Source organism: Grammomys surdaster, unplaced genomic scaffold (genome assembly GCF_004785775.1).
Source record: "Grammomys surdaster isolate TR1022 unplaced genomic scaffold, NIH_TR_1.0 130, whole genome shotgun sequence".
Classification (NCBI taxonomy): domain Eukaryota; kingdom Metazoa; phylum Chordata; class Mammalia; order Rodentia; family Muridae; genus Grammomys; species Grammomys surdaster.
Genome location: NW_021604588.1, coordinates 24,804,122 through 24,824,776, shown reverse-complemented (window position 1 = coordinate 24,824,776; position 20,655 = coordinate 24,804,122). Strand labels below are relative to the sequence as shown.

General features: G+C 39.6%; 1 protein-coding gene across 2 annotated transcripts in view; it reads left to right on the top strand.

Annotated features, from left to right (window-relative positions):
* Positions 1-20,655, top strand: part of Syt14 (synaptotagmin 14) — a 91,368-nt gene that overhangs the window by 31,442 nt on the left and 39,271 nt on the right. The window lies entirely within an intron of this gene.

Sequence of the window (20,655 nt, the reverse complement as noted above, 5' to 3'; positions counted from 1 at the left end):
AACTTGTTGTCTCCATGTCCTGTGATCAATGATTGTGATGCCATCAGCAATAGGGTCTTATCATCATTTCTGATGAACAACCAAGAACAATAACATTAGCCAGGATGTTCTGAAGGTCTCCGGGGTGCCTCTGACCAACAACAAGAAGAGAATATTCTATACTTTGAATTGTGCTTTTTAATGGCAACATAAAGCTTCTGGGATACAACTCTTAATTAAACTGAATATGTGTATCTGTGTGAGTGTGTGTGTATGTGTGTGTGTGCTCGCGCATGTGCATGCGCACACACTCACACACTCACAAAGCTTTTTAAAGTGCCAGATTTTCATATGGTTTTTCCAAACATCCTTAAGAGTTATTACTTTCTGCCCTGCCCTTCCTCTGCCTTACCCTTCCTTTTCTTTCCCCATTATTCTACATTTTCCCATCATGTCATCTGTGTTCTAGTATCCCTAGTCCCTCACGATCTTTCTTTCCCCTCCCACTAATGGTCCCCTTGTAGTTTGCTTGATTCTATAGGTATTCCAATTAAACACACTAATCTAAAGATTCAACTTTAGGAGTTTTCAGCTTTATGACTGTACATCTTTGATCTAGCTCTGTTCTGTTTTGCATTAAGTACTTATGTGGAGACTGAAGAACTGTAGAACCATGGGGTGAAGTGGAAACTTTAAAGGTTCTTTGGAAAGTCAGTTGTGTTGGATGGTGTTGCTGGGGCAGACACATGAAGGAATGTTTTGTTAAAGTGGCTACAGGTGAAAGACTAAGGCAGACTCAGGAAGGAACGTTTCACTGAAGCAGACACAGGAGAGAGGATGTTCTGCTAAAACAAGCATGTGAAAGGACATGTCATGAAGGATTCTTTGCTAACAACATACATGTATTAGTCTACCTTACATTGCATATATGAGCTACAATTTTTAGGACTCCATAGAGAGAAACACACCAAAAAAATTTCTGGTAATGTACTGCAGTTTCTTGCCACTTCTGGACTCTTCTAGGCTGATTGACAGCTGAGGCAAGACATGTGCTGAGACAAGACCCATGGAGGACATGTGATGGTTGGAGGGTAGAAATAGGACTCAACGGACTGTGAGAGAGGCTGAGCTTGGCGTGCTGGTACAGCTAGCCGTGCAGTGCTTGTGGGTCCTTTATCTTTGATGGTCTTCCCTTCGCTGAGAAAGGCACAGCCAGAACTTCTCCTGGCATCCCTCTGGGTCCCTCCTGCTGACTTGTGCCAAGGCTGAGGCCTGGCTGCCTCTGCTAGGAAGAAGTACCACTACTGATTCATGTTTGCTATTCTGACTCTACTGAATTGGACTGCTGGTGTATCCGTGAAGTGTTTGTGAATGGATCAAGTTGCTGCTGACTTGTGAACTGAACTGCTGATTTCCAGACAACACAGATGGGAGATGCTTCAAAGAACCTTTCTACATACCTCTGTTCAATTTCCTGACCCTCTGTACATCTCCTCCCATACCTAATCCTGCCCCCCTTTTTCTTCTCCTCCTCCTTTCTTCCTCCCAATTCCCTCCCACTCTGAACAGAGGTGTGTAGCAATAGAGGATGGAGAACTGGTAGTATCCACCAGAAAGTCCCAGATGCCAGAAAAGCAAGAGGCTCCCAGAACCCAACAGGGATGACATTAGCTAAAATACCCAACAAAGGAGATAGAGAACCTGTAGAGACCATATCCAGAGATTAGGCACAGCCTCCGATAAAGGGATGGGGCCACCCACCCTTCACAAAATTTTAACCCAGAATTGCTCCTGTCTAAAGGAAATACAGGGACAAAGTGTGGAGCAGAGTCTGAAGGAAAGGCCATCCAGAGTCTGCCCCACCTGGGGATCCATCCCATATGCAGCCGACAAACCCAGACACTTCCTGATGCTAAGAAGTGCTTGCTGACAGGAGCCTGATATAGCTGTCTCCTGAGAGGCTCTGCTAGACCCTGACCGATACAGATGTGGATACTTGCAGCCAACCATCCATCGACTGAGCACGGGGACCCCAATGGAGGAGGAGTTAGGGGAAGGGATTGAAGGAGCTGAAGGGATTTGCAACCCCATAGAAAGAACAACAATATCAACCAACTAGACCCCTACAGAGCTCCAACCAACCAAAAAATACATTTGGAGGGACCTATGACTCCAGCTGCATATGTAGCATAAGATGGCCTTGTCTGGCATCAGGAGGAGAAACCCTGTGTCCTATGAAGGCTGGTTGCCCCAGCATAGGGGCATGTTAGGGTGGTGGGTTGGTTGTGAGTGGGTGGGTGGGGGAACACCGTCATGGAGGCAGGGGAGGGGGGTTGAATGGGAGGTTTTTGGAGGGGAAACCAGAAAGGAGGACAACATTTGAAATGTAAATAAACAAAATAAGCAATTTTTAAAAAAGAACCTTTCTAAGCAGATCTACTCCTCCCATATCCTTTCTTTATCACTACCTCTGCTGGGTGATATACAAAGAAGGTTAAAGTGTTTAGGAACCATCATTAAAAATAGGTTTTGAAAAAAATTAAAGTTACAATGGGAAGCAGGCCTGGAGCAAGAGTAGAGTGTAGTTATGTCCAAAGCCCAGTATTGGAAATCTGTCCTGCAATCAGCAAGAGTGGGATCACTGCCCACCCTACCCCCATCCCCTCCCAGGCCTGCATGTCCCAGTGCACATAGACCTGTGCCCCCACCTTTGCCTTACCAGTGAACTTCAAATAGCCAAAGAGCTAAGTTAAACTTCCTCTTCCCTTATAAGATCATGTCCAGTAGCACCTGCAATTCCTCCTTATGCAAATGAAGCATTGACATCCTGATCCAGATGTACACTGACCTGGATAGCCCTTACTCACAGGTTTGAACAGCCTTTGCTCCTCCCACTAAAATGAGCTGTCTCACTGAAGCCTGTTTCCCAAGAGTCTGTTCTCATGCTCACTTGTTCCTGGAGGTCCCCACCTTGCTTCCCCATTAGGGTCCAGTAGCTGTGACCACGGGTGGGTCATACCACTATGGGCAGGGAAGTGGAGCCTGAACAACAGACTTACATGAGTATTTAGCGATCTTTTCCAAATTGTTTACCGATTGTACTATATTATTTGCTAAACAATCTCATTTGTAATTATAGACTTAAAATACTATTTTTGTCATGTGCTAAGTTTTCTTTTGAGATTATGTCTATTTTTAACTTGATTCTAATTAATTTCCCAGTTGCAGTATCTAATATTGTAGAATTTTGTCATATTTGTCGTTATTCTTTGCACCAATCCTTAGCGATGACTTGTAAAGCAGTCCTGGTGCTATTTTTGCTGAGATCACAGTGAGCTTTCACGGGGTGTTTCTTGACTACCCTTTTGTGCTGATCTTAATGATCAGTGTGAAGTTTCACAGTCCTTCTCGTTTAAGAACAGCTTTTCATTTTATCCATCCCTCTACTCTGTGTGGTAACAGCCCTGTAACTTCGTGTGCATGTGTTTTTGCTTCTCACTTGGCCTCGGCTGGGATTAGCTAGAGCAGTCGTCTGTGAAGCCTGCCTTGTGTTTTATCATGCGGCATCATGTCGTCTTCACGACAAGGGAATTCCTTCTCCAGACACTGTTCCCTGTGCAAACAATGCCCTGCCTCTAATCCTCCACTTTGTCTTGGGTCTGTTGTGTTTTACTGTTGTTTCAATTTTACCTAATTGGATATAATGCTCTTCTAATATTTAGTTTCTCTGAACTAACTAACATCTCCTTCACCTCCCTTCACTGCAGTACAAGTTCTGTTTAAAAGTTAGTTTGACAGATGTGTCTATTTTCACAATCCGTTTTCCTACCAAGTCTCTTGACAGCTGGATTTTAAATCTTTCTAGTAAGAAAGCTTCATTTTAATTTTTCATTATGATAAAATGCATATGGCATGAATTTGACTCATTTAATAGGACCTCATGTGAATAGAATTGCCTACTATTTACCCTTTTGTTTTTGTGTTTAAGTGATATAGAACGAAAGTTCTCAAGGTTTACCCAAGTTGTGGCATTCTGAGAATTACGTTATTTTCTAACTAGTTATTTGTTTCCATTAATTGTGGTATGATATTCAAGATATAAAAAAATATAAAATATCAATATAAAAATTTGCCATCATAATACCAAGTGTTTTCACATTGTTGAACAACTGTTACCACTATCCATTTCCAGAATGTTTTGCTAATAAAATCATAATAATAACTCTTGTGTTCCTCTCTTCTCAGTCACTGGTAACTACTTGCTATGTTCTGCCTCAATAAGTTTACATAGAATAAAGAATACATGTAAGTGGAATCATTCAGTATATGTCCTGTTGAATCTTTAATCTCATTTAACATAATGTATTCAGGGTTTACCCATGTTGTGGCATGTACTGGAACTTTATTTTCTTTTCATGCCTGGATAATAGTTGACTGTACATGCCACATTTTGTTTATACGTTCCTCCACTTGAGTTGTTTGTTTCTGGGTGTCATGAACTGTGGACGTTACAATACAAAGATCTGATTAAGTTTCTGCTTTCTCCTAAGAGATGGCTTAGCTGGGCTGGTCATTTGGTAAGTCTGTATTTAACATTTTGTAGAACTTTCTACATTAGTTGAACAACTTTCCATTCCTACTAGCCATGCATGGGGGCCTACATGGCTCGATGCTTTCTGTTTTGTGATAATGTCCTGTTTTTAGAGTAGCCATTGTATTAGTGTGAAGCAGCATCTTTCTGTTTTTGTTGGTTTTTTCCTAATGATTGATACTTGTGAATATCTTTTCATGTGCTTATTGGACATGTCTATATTTCCTTTGAAAAATATTTAGGTCCTTTACACATTTTTGAGTTGGGTTCCTTTTAGTTATTTGATATTTGCTTTTCTTTCTTCTTTCTTTCTTTCTTTCTTTCTTTCTTTCTTTCTTTCTTTCATTCATTCATTCTTTCTTTCTTTCCTTATTTCTTCTCTTTTTTTGGTTTGAGGCCTACAACTGTCTGATTTGAATAAAAGATGTGTATATTACATTATTTTAAAGAATAAATAGCAAGAGAATTAAAAATTCATAGTGTCTGGATAACTTGATCGGTGCCACACTAGTTTTCTTATGTCTGATGAGACACAGAAAGCAGCTGGGGAGAATGCTTGTCACTGGTATCCATAGTAACTCCCAAGCTGCTCTGGAACTCAGAGGCTGGAGCCACAGTAAACGGTCTCATTAAAAGGGCAACGGACATGAAGGGTTCAAGCATACACGTTTAATTAGTTGCCAAAGCCATGTAGAAGTAGAGGAGGTGCCATGAGATGACACCGTACACCATTAGGAACAGGCACTTTGAGCTCAGGAGATGGAGAGGAGGGGAGCAGGGAGTGCTCACAGCGGGTTGTTTCTTAATCACACTGTGGACATGAGGGTGCCCACTGATGGAAGGGAGGCCTAACCTCTTACTGATGAAAATGCAGGGTTTGCCTGTCATTCCTATGTCACCTCAGAACCATCATTTATTCGGAGCAGTACCCTTTAGCCTTTGCAGGCAGGGACTGAACTGTCAAGGAAATAAAGCACCATCTTAGGGGTTTAGCAATGGTTGCATGTGGTTTTGTTTTAAATGCAAATGAGACAGTTGTCCAAATTATTAACTGTTGAGGTATATTACATTTTCAATCAGTTTGGGGGCATATTAAATTTGAATGAGTTAAAATAATTTAGGAAAAGTAGACAGGAATGATTATTTTCTGTTAGAAAATTATGGTGGATAAAAGATTAATAACTCTTTTAAGACAGAATTCTTCAAAGATTTTCTTTTGAGTTGCAATCTATAAAGAATCATCTTGTGTTGCATTGCAGTTCAACACATTATTTCTTCCTGTTGCTATAGAAACTAATTCTGGTGCAGCTGTGATTGCTAATCAAAATTCTAACATTTCCCAACCTTTTCCCCCCTAGTTCTTCATTTTATTTTTAGTTACAAAATAATAAATTTCAATGCTGATTTCAATGGTCAAACATTAAAGCAAAGATCTTTTAAAATTTGAGCCCCTTTCTTTGAAAATACAGAGATATTGTTATTGTATAGTTTTTTATGAATAACAAGGAAACAAAGCCTTTTGCTGAATATCAGAGATCTATAATTGCTGTAGTACATCCACATTGTGAAGCACTTAGCTGCCTCATAACCTTAAATTGCTGCTGTTTCAACATCTATTTCTGAGATGTCTGGTTACTCGGTATTATAAAATGAAGAAAAAAGAATCCTCAGAATGTGTGAAGTCTTTTCGTATAAAGCGTAAGTGGAACTTCATTGTTTCGTCCTCGCAGTGTTGGGGTCACATTGTTAGTTAACATAGTAAGCAGAAGCTAATTTGTTGCTCTCGCTTTGTCTTTATTAGTGTGTGCCCCCTGACGGGCCACACTGTTGATGTCACCCAGTATAAAACCTATGTGTATTTCACAGGGCAAAACAGTCATGTTTTCTCCTAAGAACATTGTTTTTCATAAAGCATAATATTGTATAAATAATTTATTTATAGCAAAAAAAAATTTCTGTCTTTGAACACACATTCACCCAAACACATGCTCAGTAGGGCTTAAGATGATTCTATAGTTAGTCTTTGGTGTGTTTTATAATATCAGTTACAATGTGAACTACCATATTGAGTCATTTACCAAATTTTCATTTTCTGATTTAGATCAAGTAAAATAGAATTTTATTAAAGCAACATATTAATTGGCTTTTATTAGGAACTTAGATGTGAAAAAATACCTTTGTTTCAGTAAAAAAAAAAAATTCACGGTAAGAGTAATAGACATAATTTAATAATATTATTCTATTAATTCTTTTACCTACCATTTATTTGTATGCCCCAAAGGTATTGGAATTCATTCCTTAAGGCTGAGAATAATAATAGCAATAAATAATAATTGCTATTACTGTTCCCATTATTATTATTAAATGGAAATCTTTGTGGTTTGCCATGAACCTTTAACGTTAATCTTGGGTTATGATGAATATTGATTATGAGGTGGACCCACAGTAAAAGCTGAAAGATGCTCTGATCGGTCCAGCAAGATGGTTGAATAGATAGAAGTGCTGGCCAAGCAAGCCTGACAGCCCTACCCATCCTCAGACCCCAAAGCTGAAGGAGAAGACTGACTCCCAAAAGCTGTTCTCCGGCCTTAACATGTGTGCCATAGTGTGGACCAGCTTTTATATGGTCTCTGTTCTATCTTACATTGCTTACTAGTGTTGGATAAAGTGTATGCTACAGTGTTAAACATTTGTCTTAGGCTGCTCATGGGTGACTGTTGTCTAAATGTTAGAAAGTCTATCAGAAGACATTACTCTCCAGGAAACAGCACTCTCCTTGGTGCCTCCTTTATATAGTCTTATGGTACCCAAAGTTTCTTTTTGATACTCATATAGGATTTGAGTCTATCTGTATGTAAGTAGTACCTGCACAATGGATTCATTTTTCAATGCTGTATAGTGTTACATTTCTTATAATTTCTTTTCAGCTGGGTTTTTTCCCTTGGTTAAACAATTTTTCAGCTTCATGATAGAAAGGTCTGTTTTACTTCATATTGCCTGATTGCCTGAAATTATCACGTTTGGTAATTTATCTATTGAGACTCTGTGTTGTAAGAATGTTACGTAATTTTCCCTCCTCAAACCCTGATACAAATACACACACACACACACACACACACACACACACACACACACACATGTTTTTAAAGAGATTTTTGAGGTACAATTCTCATGTCATGAGATTCACCCATTTAATAGTTTCAGAGAATGGTACAATTGTTAGGGCATTCTTATTACTCACTAGTAGTCATTCAAACAAAAGTACAGTTTTAGCAAATACCATCTTTGATATTGCTACCACTACCCAGACTAATGTGTTCCTCTTCCTCACCCTTTCTATAGATGGGAAACACAGTAAGCAGCTTCTTGTGACATTTTCTGTGTGGTGGCTCTTGCCTCTTTGTATGGCTAAGTGGGCTTCTGTTATGAAGATGCCTGCCTTCTGTTGTTAACTCATCTGACAAACACTTAGCTTCCTTCTACTTTTTGGTAGCCTTAAAAAAGCTACTGGAATATCTGTATTCGGAACATTATGTAGGTACATGTTTCCATATACCATAAATATGAAATTGCTTGATCATCAAAGTGTCTTTAAAATATTGACAAGTCATGTCTCTTATCAGTAATGAGAGATTCTAGTTTACGAACACCTTACCAGTCTGCTTTTATACTTATTATTACTGACGCACAGTGAGTGAAGTGATAGCTTTCCAAGATTTGGAAAAATTGTTTTGTTTTGGTTTCTGGGTTTTGTTTTGGCTTTTGGGAAAATAGTTTTTAAAAGTAATTACACAGTATGCTAAGTCCTAGGGAGTTAGGAACAAAATATTAGCACAAAGGAAGGAATTGTTAATAGACCAGAGATGCTGTGTCAGGACTGGAGCAGTAAAAAGAAAAGTATAACTGTAGCAAATATTGTATATGGTATCCATGAGGTATGAAAGTACACATCTGTTTCTGAGAGCTATAAAGTGCTCCGAAAAGGATGGTATAGTGGTGTCCAGATCTACGTGATTATGGAGTTAGTGCTGGAGGCAGGGGAACTCCTAAGATGTCAGCCTAGCCTAGGTTACATAGTAGGCTACAGTATAAGGTTTTCATAAGGACTTCTTCCAAATCAATAACAAGAAGTCATCAGTTTGTCTTTAAGTTGTGCAGGATTTGGACAGATACATCACCAGAGATTTGTGAATGGGCAATTAGCACAGAGAAGATGCTGAAACCATTAGTCACCCAGGGAAGTGTACAGTCAAAACACTAAGGTTCCTTCACACAACAAGCTGGAAGGAGTAAAACATACTGCCAGTGCCAGTGGTAAAGAAGAAAGGAAACAGGTGGCCCCTTTGCATGCGGCTGGTTTGAAGTCAGAGAGGTGCAAACACTTGGGAAGTATTTAAATTGTGGGCTTCCTACAGTGGAATGCTAGTCAATTAAAATATATAAACTCTAGACAAATGCAACAATGTAGTTGAAATGCAGAAGCAGCACTTATGAAAGGGAAAAAAGTCAGATGCAGCTATTCTGAGTGGTTCTAATTCTGCAACATTCTAGAAAAGACATAGAAATAGTGGGGGGAAAACTCACAAATTGGCCTGGGGCTGGGTTGTTGGCGACAGAGGGATGAACAGGAGCAGTCAGGGACATCGACTTGCTCTCTATCTCCAGTGTGGTAGTGATTACCAAACTGCAGGCATGTATTACGACTTCCTGAAGGAGCTGGGCTTGAAGTCAGTAAAGCATATTGTCCTGGTTGGGGTGTCTGTCACTGTGATAAGACATCATGACCAAAAGTAACTTGGGAAGGAAAGGGTTCATGGCAGCTTACAGCTCTTGGGCCACACTCTGTCACTGAAGTAAGTCAGGGCAGGAACTCAAGGCAAAAACCTGGAGATAGGCTCTGAAACAGGCCATGAAAAAGTGCTTCTTACTGGCTTGTTCTCCATGACTGACTCAGCCTGATTTCTTACACCATCAAGGACTGCCTGTCCAGGGGTAGCTCTACCCACGGAGAGCTCCCGTATCCAGTCATCAATAAAGAAGATCCCCTCAGACTGGCCGACGGGCCACTTTTATGAAAGCATGTCTTTCAACTGAGGTATTTTCTTTCTCAGATGACTTTAACTTGTATCAAGTTAGCGACAAAGTAGTCAGCACACGCATTTTAGAAGTAGAGGAGCTAGCCCACTGTCGTGCTGAGCAGCAGTCACTGGAAGGAACTCTGAGGCCTGTGTGGTAGCCCTGCCTCCTGGTGAGCCTTGGACAACACTTTGTGTACTATGTGTGGTAGGGCATGGACTCTTGGTCCTCTTCACTACTGCTAGGGTCCCCTTGAGTTTCCTGCCCATCAGCTTCATCCTGTCTCTGTCCCTGAGCCCCCCACCTCCTGAGCACAGCAATACTGTTGCCCTCCCAGATTCCAGGTATTAAGATACCCATAGCAAAGATGGCCTATCCCCAGCTTGGTTCATGTTTCTTACTTTAAAAATATTTGCTTTATATATTTTGTATGGGTTTATATTTTAATTCTTATTTTACATGTTTTTGCCAGCATGTATGTTTGTGGACCACTCAGCATACCTGGTGCCTGCAGAGGCCAGGAGACAATATCAGATCATCTGGAAATGAAGTTACAGATGGTTCTGTGCAGCCATTTGGATGCTGAAACTCAAACCTGGGTCCTCTGCAACCAGTGCTTTTATCCACTGAATGTTAAAGTATCTTTTATTTGCCTGTAGTGATTGTCATTTTGGAGACTTACTGCTTCCATCTGCTAACCCAGGCCTAGTCCTGGAAGCTTCTAGCCTCCATACAATATAATCTAGGCCTAGAATATTTTCGGCCTCTGAGATGTGCTACTGAATAAGCGCACCATTTGTAGCTCTTCCTGCACTCTAGCTGGCTGGTTCAACTCAGCTGTTCTGACTCTAACTCCTCTCTAAGATGACTGATTCATTCTGGCTTCTCTCTCAGCCTCTGACTGAATTGCTTTGCTTGGCCTCATACTAACTTTGGTGATATATTCTAATCTTCTGGCTCGTTCTGTCTTCATGAGTGTCTAGCTTAGTCTATCTTTGCAACCTCTCTCTGTAAAACTCTCCTGGTAAAACTGTACCCATCTCTCTCCTTTTTTCCTCTATGCTGCTGTCTTAAGTAGCCCTCCTTTCTCTCTGTTCTTGTGAGAGTTGGGCATATCCTGTTCTGTCAAATCTTTCTCTGATTCATCAGTTTGTCTGCTACTCTATTAGACATCACTTTCAAATGTGGGTGGTTCTTTCTGCAAACTAACTTTACCTTCATTGTTTGGGCTTAAAGGTGTGTACTAAGGGTGTGTCTGTATTCTAGCCAGAGAGATTAAAGGTATGTGCTAAGTCTGAGCCACTCCACAACTAGAAAGTTTTTTTTTCAGTAAATAACACAATCTTGTGGTTCACAGAGTGATCAAATATCCTCCAACCACTGAGCCATCTTTAAATCCCCCATTTAATCCAGTTTTACGGTTGTGTATAGCTGGAAGGTGAATCCAGTACTACTTTCTTCTTCTTGGACAAAAGTAGAAATTATTTGATGTTGTTAATCATTTATTATATGTTCTGCAGGATAAAATTGAGTTCTGAACATGAAGCTAAGTAATAAACACATATATTGATATAATTGATAAAATTGAGTGAAATCACAATTATAATTTTCCAACAATCCTCCCTTAAACTCAAGGAAGAATTTGTCAGTTTCTTTGTAGCTGAATAAAATAAAGAGATGATACCACTATTGATACTGAGTTGTATTTGTGTTATTTGAAGTTCTCAAAATAAATAGTTTTTAGTTTTACCTTGGATGTGTATGTGCGTGTTGGTTTGTGTGAGGGCGGTGCACATATGCGTACATGTGGAGGCCTTGAGTACAGGCCCCATTGCTTTTTGAGTCAAGGTTTCTTACTGGGCCTTATCAATTTGGTTGATCAACAGAGAGCTTGGGGTCTCCTCCAGTTTCTGTGTATTCAACTCTGGGATTACAGACATGCATCACTATGCCTGGCCTTTTCAATGTATATTTTAAGAGTCAAACTCATGTCCTATGCTTGCACAGAAATCACTTTCTTTACTGGCTGGGCTATCTCTTCAGCACAACCAGAGAGTTTTTAACTCAAAGATTTTTTTCTTTTAGCTTAATTTTGTGAAGGTTTCTGAGGAATAACAAAGACATTTCTATTTTGACTTCAGAAATGTTGTGTGTTTACAATGATTCCATGAATTTTATGGCAATACATTTGAAATATCTGCTCTGTATATTTAGAATTAAATCAGAACCAAGGGCTGAGCTGATTGCTAAATCCTTGCACGGTGTGTGTGAGGCCCTGGGCTTAAGTCCCCTGTAGCACAGGAAAAATGAAGGAAGGAATGACTTTAGCATCGTAGCAGAAGCATTGCTTACTGGGGCCATCTCTGAACAGTGTACATCCAGTGTTTCCTGAGGGAACCCCGCAGTCACTTTTTCAGATTTATATTATCCAATGGATCCTTTCAAGAACCTAATTCCCTTTGGTCCTATCTCAAGCCCAGGTTCTGGTGCGAGCTGGGCATCTGCCTAACTCCTGAGCTACACCCAAAGCCCCTGTTTGACTGATCTTGCTATATTTTTCACATTTATTTTTGTAAGGAAATGTTTTAAATGATGATTTCCTTTTTATTTCTACCACATCAGTATATTGTTCCAGTATGTTATAAGTAGAAGAGTTCTTAAACTTTCTTTTTCTTTTTTTTCTAATTCTCCTTTCCAGTTTTCTCCTTAGTTCTTCCTCCTCGCTCCCACTGATTCTGTATCATAATCTTAACACAAACAAAACCAGTGCAAGTTCATGATCTTGGACCCAGAGACCTTATTGCCCATCCAGTCCTGTAAGAAGTAAGTTACCACAACCATCTTGTCTTGTGTTGAGCAGAGCACCTTAGCGGTTGTATTCTCAGCTGTCTAGCAGGCCGTGCAGAGAGACGCAGGAGCATCTCCTGGCACAGGCATTTGTGGTTAACGAGAGCAGTCCTTGCAGTGAGTGCAGTGATAACAAGGGCGTGGGGCTGTGGCTGAAGCTCTTGGAACACTCAGTGTGTACGCACTGGGGAAAATGGTTTGTTGGATTTTCAGAGATCAACAAGCAAGATGATCCTTGAAGGACAGCATATAAAATTATCTGTGGGAGAGGGAGAGAAAGTTAAGGGTATTTGGGTGAGGGAGGAACCCACTGGTGTTTTGCTGTGATTGTACTGAGTGGTCTTAAATCCTGGAGAGCTGAGGTAAACAGCTGGAGTGGAGCTGGATTGCTAAGCCTTGTTTATAGCACACTTCAAATTCTTGGGATAGTGTCCTGAATGTGATAAATAGATATTCGACAATTAAAAAGTAGCTCTACAGAGCTGTAATACTGTGGAATCAAAACAGTGTATTTTGCCTGTAGAACTTCAGTAAGATGAGGCATCTTCTAGGCATATATATAAAACTGAGGACATGTTTCTTAATATGGCATAGAGTGAAGTGACTATGTGGCCTTAACCTCATGGATATGGTGAACTAGCCAAATGTATTAACCTGCACTTAGTCACTGGATACCTTCTTCAGAATGCTTTTATCATAATAAACCCTGTCGTCCTGATGCTGAAGCCTGTGGAAGTTTGACGTAGATCCTGAGGAGTACATGATAATGACCCCTGGGAGATACTTTCTGACTGAGGATAACATGGCCAGCTTGGTGTGAGAGAAGGGTCATGTTGAACTCAGTTGTTGAAATCCTTAGATGCTACTTCTAGGTCAGTAGAAAATTCATCAATAAAAACCATTTCATCCATTAAAAACCAAAGCAGAGAAATAGAGGAAATGCAGGTGTTACACAATTTAGAAACTTTCTATTCATCTTGCTCTATATGGGTCAAATCATAGAAGTCTTCCTATTTGCTACACACTTGTGGTGTGAGTTGTTGGGCATGTAAATATTTTCAGGCCCTAAAGCCATTCCAGGAGACACCATTCTCTAGACTAACCTTAACCCCAGACTCCTCCTAGTCCTTATACTCAGCCAGACCCACGACAGATACTCAAGAAGTGAAAACCATTCTTTCTCTGGTTGAAGTTGAAAATCAAATGGATGGTTGCAGATTCTATCATTAAGATTTCATTTCTCTAATCTTTCCAGGCCACCTCTGAAAAGGGCTGTAATACCAGAACATTCTATTTCCATTAGTGTTGGCACATATATCATTACCATGGTTGTTTTCTTAACCTCAGCTGGAAAATTACGGCTATTCCTGCTGGGGCTGTGAGTGCAAAAAAAAGTGTCTTCCCAGTACCCATTGTACCTGCTCTTAGTGACAAGATCAGCTGACACCTCTACCTCACACCTGAGTGAGCACATGCTGTCAGCTTTGTACTACACATTCAGTCATGTTTCTGCCTTCTCTGTCTCTGTCTGATACTAATTCTTTACCCTATGCCCTTCCTCAGCAAAAGGAGCATTTTCCACTGTACTTGCTGACGACAATGGTGATGGCTTGTACTGTTTCAGAGATGAGGCAGCAAGTTAAATTTTTTTCCCACTCAAAGAGAACATGTGTTGAATAAGGAGAATTAGCTGCTGCCTCTGCTGCCTCTTCCTTCTCCTGCTGCTCTTCCTCTTCCTCCTCCTCTTCTTCCTATTCCTCTTCTTCCCTCTCCTCTTCTTCCTACCTCTCCTCCTCCCTCACTTCTCCTTCTTCTTTTCCTCTTTTCTTCTTCTCCATGATAAAGTGACAATTTATAGCCCTGGCTGGCCTGAAGCTCACTATATAGATCAGACTGGCCTCAGACTCATGGAAATCCACCTGCCTCTGCCTCCTGGGTGCTGGGATGAAAGGGGTATGCCACCATGTCTGGTTATTAGCTTTTTTATGTGTGGAGGAGTCAGGGATTATTTCAGACCATCAAGAAAATAAGCTAAACAAGGAATTAGAGTTTTAAGACATAGTACAAAAATAACCCAAACTATGTTCTAGTAAGATTCATACAAAGGTGCAGAAGGTAAAAAGATAATTTTAAGCCCATAGTCTTTTACTGCAGTTCTACTATCAGGGTTCTCCAGTGATACTTGCTTTGCTAAAACCTACTGGTTGTCTAGGTTACAAAGGTCAAATATAGACTTACTCCACTCTCCTCTCAGACATCAAGGCAGACGTGTCCTGCTCTGAACACTATTCAAAGCTAGCAGCTTCTTAGTTTCCTTTATGACTATGCCAGAGTTGTATGTTCAAATATACACTTTCAAAATGGAGGGTAGCATGAAACTTGTGTATCCTCTGAAAACACAGAGTTCAGCAAATCCTCGCTGACTTTGGAAGGAATACTCCATTGCATCTCTCTGACTTGTGAACTTTACTGGCAAGCACCTTGGTTCATGAGTTTTGTTACTGAGTTCTGCTCAACACAGGTGTTTAAGGCACACCACTCCTTGGCTCTTCTGCTCCTCGTGTCCACTTCTTTGCTGTTATGTACAGAGATGAGTGTGAGATATTCATCATTCAGGACCTCTGTGGAATGCAGGGCGGCACGGAGCAAGAGCATTCTTCCCGAAGCAGGACAGTTGAGGTATTTCTGGTGTTGCCAAGTGGAACAACCTATTAATTCTTGTTATCCCTGTGTTGTTGTGAAAGAGAAGCACTTGCTAGCTAGAGCAGCATATCAAATGCCAGGGCTGTCTTAATTTTCTCAAGAAGGAGCTTCCATCTGGAGTGGCAACTGCAGTTGAAATCATCTTCTAATTAAGGTTATGATAATCTGCCATGGTTTTTCTTTCCATTTTTATTTTGATTTTTTGCAAAGCTTTTCAAATCTATTAGTTTTTGCAATGGCAAAACTAGTGAAAGCATTTACTAAACATGTAATTCTCAAGTCTGTATTCCTCTTTTGAGATGCCTTGCTGAAGAAAGGAAGCTTTGCTTGTTTGTAACTAACTGATCCTGAATAAGTATAGCCACTGCTGAGAAATTTGAAGTTTGGAGTCCATCAGTTGTTGAAAGAACACATGAACTCCGTGATTGGAAAAAATAACACCAATATACTTTCTTAGGTTTGTTTGTAGACATTTGATGCTTTCTGGTGTTATTAATTATGAGATTGCTTTAAGATCTTACTTTTCAATTGTCCTTTGCATGTGCATAGAAATTCAGCTGCTAATTTTCACCTACTAATCTCTAAGCTGAGACCACGTTGAACTTAATTTAGTATAACAAGTCCTTCTTCTTTCCCCCGTCTTTCTCTCTTTTTTTGTTGTTTTATGTTATGATAATTACCTGAAATTACTGGCAATTTTATTTCTTTCCTTTCATTTTCTACCTTCTTGATCCTGCCTTATTGCACTGGCTAGAAAGCGCCCTGGTGTGTTGTTGAGTAGAAGTACTGATAACAGATACTCTTGTTCCTGAACTCAGAGGTAAAGCCTTCAACCCTTCACCATCAAATATGACATTTGTTGTAGGACTTATCTGTAGGTGAGAGAGGGAATTTCTTAATTTCTCAGATTTTATAATGAATGGGTAATAAATTTTACCAAGTACTTTTAAAAAAATTACAGTTAATATAGTATTTTTTACTGTTAATATTTTTGTGTAATAAATTTGAATGGTAAAATTTTGAATGTTAAATTCACTTAGAACACAGCATTCCTACGAAGTTAACCAAGTTGGTTTGATACAGTGCTGCCTGTGTGGCTCTGGAATTACAGAGCATATATTCTGAAAGGTTTTATGTCTACCTTTACAAGATGATTTAGCTAACACTTTTTCTTTGAGAGATTATTTTTTAAGTCTTGGTGTCACATTATGCTGATGTAATAAAAATTATTTAGGCAATCATCTATCTTTAATGTTATCTGGAATATATTGTGCAAGATTGTTAGGGTTTTGTCTTCCTTCAAAGGTTAGTTCACTGGGGAAGCTATCTGAGCCTATAGTTTCTATTAGGAGCTTTTAAAAATGAGGTGTTTTTGTTATTATTTTGTTGGGGGGGTTTTGTAGTTAGTATTAGATCATGTGATTTCCTTGGTCTTTCTGGGCCTATTTTAAATCACTGGTTAGTTATTTTGTGACGGGCATTCTGCTTTCAGAGTCTTGTTTCTAATGTTTCCTCAGGTGATACACAGCCTTACCTAATAGTCATTAATGCAGGTGCTACTATCCTCCTTACTGTAAACTTTGAGGCCGTATACTCATCTTCTTCCTCAAAGATCCTCTGACCACTCACTTGTATCCGTGTGGACTCACAGTCTCCTCTTTCCTTTGATGAAACAATAATTCTTTACTGTAGCTGTCTGCTTAGAAACCCCATTGTTCCTAGACTCTGGCTGATGGCAGCTGTCTGATGCTACCTGTTTGTTCTTTTGCTGTGTCCTTGCCACTCACTCTTTGAATGTGTTTCAACATCCACAGCCTTCCTGCACTCATCTTGTACTTTCCCCAACACAGCTCTAGAATTGGCCATTGCTTTGGGCGGTTCCAGTTGTTTGTAATATTGAATATAGATAGAAAAATCAACCTGTGGGCACTGGGCTCACTGCTGCTAGGGTAATGACATTCTCAAATCTCATTGGGAAGCCTTAGAATGTTTATTGCATGGCTGTGTGTATAAGCATGAACACACATGTACATCTGTACTGTGTTAATTGAGTACATACCTTAATTAGTGTTTCTGTTGCTGTGATAAAATACCATGACCAAAAGCAGCTGGGGGAGGAAAGGGTTTATTTCATCTTACAACTGCATGATGTAGTCCATAATCCAGAGAAGTCAGGTCAGGAACTCAAGCAGGGCAGGAACTGGACACAGGAGCCGATGTGGAAGACATGGAATACTGCTGCCTGGCTTGCTCACCCTGCTTCTTTACAGCACCCAGGACCACCAGTGCAGGAGTGGTACCACTGTGAGCCGCTCCCCTTCCACATCAGTACTCAACTGAGAGAGTGCTCAACACGCTTGCCCACAGACCAGTCTAATTGGGATATTTTTCTCAATTAATGCTTCCTCTTCCAAGATGGCTCTAGCTTGTGTCAAGTTGATATAAGCTAACCAACACAGTAACAGTATTTTCTCTTTAGTTCATTTTTAAGTCATCAGAGTTGGCTCTAGCTTTCTTCCCATATTCTAACTCCTTTATTTAACAGTAAAAGACCTGGCTACATTAACCTGAGAGTATCTGTTCTTTGAGCATCAGACCACACACAGGCTTTCTCCTCTAGCTTCATTTATCTGTTTGGTTTACCTCCCACTTACAGATGGCCCTCAACATGAACTTCAGTGAATGCTCACCACCTATCCCACAGATGCTAGCCTCCTTCTGCAATTCAGCACCATGGTCAGGGCTCTTCCTTGGCTCAGCTGCCTTGTCTGCATCACTGTTCTGGGCAAGGCATACACACCTCCCTTGCTTGTGTGAATTCCCGTAAGAATTGAAATCCTGACCTCTTTCATTCCTAACATTAATAACTTACACTACCAGTTTTTCTTTTCTAACTACTCTGTTCTAGCAATGTATCAACTTTATTTCTGTTTTTAGTGAACTATGTTTTCATTTGCTAATGTTTTCTAATCTATACATTTTTTAAAATTTATTTTTCTGCTTTTATTTTACACCTTCTATTTTCAGTTTAATTTACCATTTTTGTTTTATTTTCTTGAAGTTCCCACACATTCTACTATATGTGCTTAAACCTGCAAAGTTCTTGACTATGGCAGTGGTTATATAGGTCTTATCTAATTTAACTCATTGGCAGATTAAGTATGACATTTAGAAGATAAGAAAGTATTGATTAATAAGTTAAACTGTGTCAGTTGAGGCTGTATTTGTAGCTATATACAGAAAAGGAAGCCATGGTGTTTACTTTCGTGTTTTTAATTTGTCAGTTTGTCTTCCTTGGTCTTCAAAAGCTGTGGTAATGTTTTTGATACCCAGGCTCTCCTGGATGACTTTTTTTTTATCGTTGTTTTTTGTTTGCTTGTTTGTTTGTTTTTGATTTTGCTTCTCCTCAGAGCTCTTTCTCAAGCTTGTCACTTTTCAGTCACAATGTGGCTTCTGAACCTCAAGCAGGATAAAGGAGGAGATGCCAATTGAGTGTCCCTTCTCTATCAGGAAAGCCAAAGCAGTTCAGGCACCCAGGCTGAAACCTTCTGCATGAGCCGTTAGCAAATGCAGCTGGAGCACTGCTGGGAGCACAGGCTCCCTGTGTGGGTTGTGCCATGCAGCTGGGCAAAGCCACTGGGCTCTTACAGTCTTGGCTGCCACGTGATTGTGGTAACTAGTGGGTCCTCTCTAGTTTGGGTTCAACTGCATTGTTTTGATAACATTTTAAAGTTAGTGTACTAGCCTCAGTAGGTACAATTCTTTATTTAAAATCGGGACTTTTGATTAACTATGTAAATTTATGGTTAAGGCATTAATATGTTTTATTTTGAATGAGGACTTTGGTATTTTTTACACAGGGGCTTTCATTTTTATGTCAATTTTAAGGAAGCGCTATATTGAGTATTTGAACTGATCTCTATAGTGGTTTTACTTAAACTACCTGCTGTAGGAGCAGTGCTTAACTTTATTATTCAACACTGAATTCTGGATCTATCTACATAACCTTATCTACTTAAATTGTAAACTGAGACCAGAATAGCTATACAGTTCCCTAGTTCTCTTATCTCACTTGTGTGTATTAGTGACAATATATGCATATACCATAGCATCTAGACTTAATATATTTTGGAGTGTTCAAAAACCATTATTTTGGCCGGGCAGTGGTGGTGCACGCCTTTAATCCCAGCACTTGGGAGGCAGAGGCAGGCGGATTTCTGAGTTCGAGAGTTTGAGGCTAGCCTGGTCTACAGAGTGAGTTCCAGGACAGCCAGGGCTACACAGAGAAACCCTGTCTCAAAAACCCAAAAATAAATAAATAAATAAATAAATAAATAAATAAATCCATTATTTTGAGGGTAGATGAGAATTAAGAGGGATTAATTTCTTAGAAAGAAAATGGAAAAATGGTCATGTTTTTAAAACTATGTTTATTAGATCATAAAATGTATAATATGTGTCAATCTCTTATCTATTTTCTTTTTTTAAGATTTTTTTATTGGATATTTTATTTATTTACATTTCAGATGCCATCTCCTTTCCCCATCCCTCCCCCAGAAACCCCCTATCCTATCCCCCCCTCCTTCTTGCTTTTTTTTTATTTATTAGTATTTTAAGTTAACATACAAAGTACTGAGTTTTATTACAGCATCCTCATACATGTGTCTTTAGAGTTCTGATTTGTTTCCCTCTGCTCCTTCCCTTTCTTCCTCCAGCTAGTTTCCTCATCTGATTTCTTGTCACATGTATTCTATCACCCTCCCTCCTCATCCTTTTTTTTTTAATTAGTAACTTTTTAAAAAATGTTAATCAAAGGCTTTATAAGTTTGGTAATGTTTAATAACATGATGCCCATACAATCAGAAGTGTAACCCATACCCAACCTAGATATACCAACTATCTTTGACTGGCAGAGACGCTCGAACATCGCCTCCATCCTTATCTATTTTTATAGATGTGTTTAGTTTTAATTGAAGATGAGGCAGATTATTAAAGCAAAAAAATTAAAAGACAATCTAATTGAGGGAGAAAATGCGGCTTCATATCACTCCTGGAAGTGGAGACTTGAGCAGATACTGAACATGGCTTATTTACGGTTCTAAAACCAAGTAGATGTGGAAAAGTGCTAAGCTGAATTTATCCCCGTAACTGAGAAAGTCATGGAGTTCATTTGTTTTACCCACCATGCTTTTATATCCCCCTCAAGAGGCCATCCATTGCAAGGGAACTTATGAATTCCACATAGCACTGGGAATGCTTGGGGAGAGAGGCTCAGTCAACAGACAGTTCTGATCAGGTTTCTTTCTAAGGTTCATAACAATATATGGCTTTTATTTTTCCCTGATCTTATTATGTGAGAGGAGAGTGGAAAGCTAGGTGGTTTTATTTCTGTGCCTGGATTAAGGAAAGAGAAAACTCACTTACGAATTTTAACTGTTTTTGCTGTTGAGTATTTACTT